Source organism: Octopus bimaculoides, chromosome 18 (genome assembly GCF_001194135.2).
Source record: "Octopus bimaculoides isolate UCB-OBI-ISO-001 chromosome 18, ASM119413v2, whole genome shotgun sequence".
Taxonomy (NCBI): Eukaryota; Metazoa; Mollusca; class Cephalopoda; order Octopoda; family Octopodidae; genus Octopus; species Octopus bimaculoides.
This window is the reverse complement of record NC_068998.1, coordinates 48,608,136-48,611,281: the sequence shown is the minus strand read 5'-3', so window position 1 is coordinate 48,611,281 and position 3,146 is coordinate 48,608,136.

The window sequence follows — 3,146 nt, the reverse complement described above, 5'->3', positions numbered from 1 at the left end:
ATAGGTGCCCTGGGAATGACAGCGAAACGGGCTGATTACTACCTAGATCAGATTCCAGGAAACCCCAAAATGGCTGAAGTTCAAAAGATAGTGCTCATGGGAACTGCCCATATCCTACGTAAAATACTGTCTATGTGATCTCAAATTTTAAAGCAAACACATAATTTTCTTATGGTTTCTTAAACATTCACTTGAACAAAACTGTACAAATCCAAATATATGGTACCCTAGGCATAACACCTACATGAACTTCTAACTTGTCTCTTGAGGTCTCTGGGTGAGACATGGATCCAACTTGTACAAATGCAAAACAAAAGTCAAACATAAAATAATAATAATAATAATAATAATAGTGATGATGATGATGATGATGATGAAAATAAATGGAAGGAAAAAAAGTTGCTAAATATTTCGGTGTGAACGCAAATAGCTGTTACGTGGTAGCATGGTATGCTAGAGATAGCAACAGATCTTTCCTTTTCTGAAAAAGGTGCCGTTTACGCGTGATTTCGATGTCACATTCGTTGAAAGCATGCAAAATGACTTGGAGAAGGAGAAAAAGACCTGCAAAACAAAGTTCCCTTTGTGGGAAACTTCAAGGTCTCCACCACTACTCCCACCTTTCTTTTCTGGAAAAAAAAGTGGCTTGCAGCGGCTTTGAAGGTCAGATACGTTGAATACACCCGGAAAAAAAAAACTGTGGAAAAAAAAATCATTCCACAGCGAGGTGCGAAATAATTACCGAAAGAATAAAATCTTGTACCTATTCATTAATTCAAATTAATGTACCTCATCTTGTAAAGTGGCAAAATTTTTGTCGGTTGCCATCTGGGATTATTTTAGTAACAAATCAAACAGGTAAGATGCATTAAGAATTTCATTTTTAGTATTCATCCATAATGTTTTTGCTTTTACACCTGTTAATTAACACCATATTTTCCCAGTGCTTCCCCTATCGGATCCCCACACGTGTTTCTAGCCTTTTAGCCGTTATCAACGGGAAATACATGAGAAGTAACTCTGAGCAGATTTTAAAGCCGTGCCTTTAACTAAGACACAATCAACAACATTGACTAAGTTGCGCTATTGGACCTCCGGACTGGAAAAAATTCAGCAGTGTTTCGGCATGAGCGAACTTTAGGCTAGTTAAAATATGTTTGCGGTATATTTCAAAAGACAAATTCACTGCTGTTATCATGGAAAAAAAATTCTCTTGTACGGTAAAAGGTGTGAAAACACCATATCTGCCCAGAATCGCGACACTGGGCAAATATGGTAACTGCAGCGAATTTGCCTTTAGGAGCTGAAATAAATCAACAAACATTTTAATTAACCAGAAGTTCGCTTATGTCTAAACAACGCTGATACTATTGAATTTCTTGTGTTTTAATTAATGCTACAGCTTTAAATCTACCCAGAGTTACCTCGCTTCGGAATTTCCCATTGATAACAACTAAAGAGCTAGAATCACAAACATTTTAACTAGCTTAAAATTCGGTTATATTCTAGTTTCAAAACTGATTGTGATTAGGCAGAGATTGATTTTTAACTGATAGTGTTCGAACATGGATTAGTTTCCAAACTCATCTACCGTTGTAGAAGGCAACTGTACTTGTAATCTAGAATGTTACGATGTAACTCCTCGATATTATACGCTTTTGCGCCGAAAATACCTCAAAATCCCGTCAAATAAATACTAACCCAATTCTTCTTAGAATGATGTCATATCAACATACACTCCTGAAAGACCGATTTTCTTTCACAAGTTCTGTACACCGGAAACATCTAAGAGAAATATTAAATGAAGTTCGTCTCTATTTTTCTTGCATTTTCCTCAAAGTTAAAGTATATTTAAAGTGTATCACAAGCACGGGGTGTATATAAATCGTCTAGATTAAGATATGCCATTTTCTGGGTTTGTATAAATCATCTAGGTTGTAGTATATTATACACACACTGGGTGTATATAAACCATACCGATTGAAATCTATCACTTACGGGTTGTATATAAACAATATTATAGAGTGTGTATTATTGAGTGTATTTAAACCAAAAAGATTATGCTGTGACTCTGATTTGGTGTATATAGAATAAGGCTATAGAATGTCTATGATTGGGTGTGTATGAACTAAAAGGCTTTACAAAGTCTTTGCAGTGTATATAGATTTACGAGGTTATATAATATCTATGACTGGGTGTGTATAAAACAACAAGGTTATACGGTGTGTATGATTGGGTGTATATAAACCAACAAGGATATAAAATGTCACTGGGTGTATATTAAGCATCTAGGTTATGGAAATAACTATTTCCTTTAAATTTTCAAAATTATTTTCAAGCTCCCTATGCAGTATATATAAGCAAGACAGAACGAAGGAAACCACGTTTACGTTTTAAAAGTCTCAACTCTTATTCTTCTATCAGCAAATAAAATTTTGCCCAATAAGAAAGGATACACACACACACACACACACGCACACACACATACACACATATATACATATATATATATATGGGAGAATTTACGAAAAAAACAACAGACGAAGACAGGTGGTGTAAACAGCAAATGGATGTATTAGTTTAACGCTCGGGAATAGAGAAAGTCTTTGACGTTTCGAGCCTACGCTCTTCAACTGAAAGGAACACAGAAAGAAATAAGGAGAGAAACAAGGAGAAAAAAAATAATATATATGTAGTGGTCAGCGATCTATCATGGCGAATATATATATATATAGTTTTATTACATTGCCTGGAAAAAAAGGTGGATTACAATGAAAAATGCGGGCGCATGCATGTTAATATTCTTAAGTTATTACACATGGAAAAATACGGAACAAGATTTCTGCAGTAGAATTTGCCTAATTCGTCACCTCTAAAGGAAACTAAAAAGTACTTAAAATTAAAATTCTACTGTACTTAAAATATTCTACTGTAGAAATCTTGTTCTGTACTTGTCCAGGTGTAATAACTTAAAAATATTAACATGCATGCGTCCGAAAAACTGGAAAAAAAACGATTTTATACACTTTTTTCCCCTTTAAATCTTCAAAAATTTCTCACTGCTTCAGTGGATTGCGTTAAAACTTTATACACTATTTACTCATCCTAAGGATAACATTCGGAGACTCCGATATGCACAGAATTCA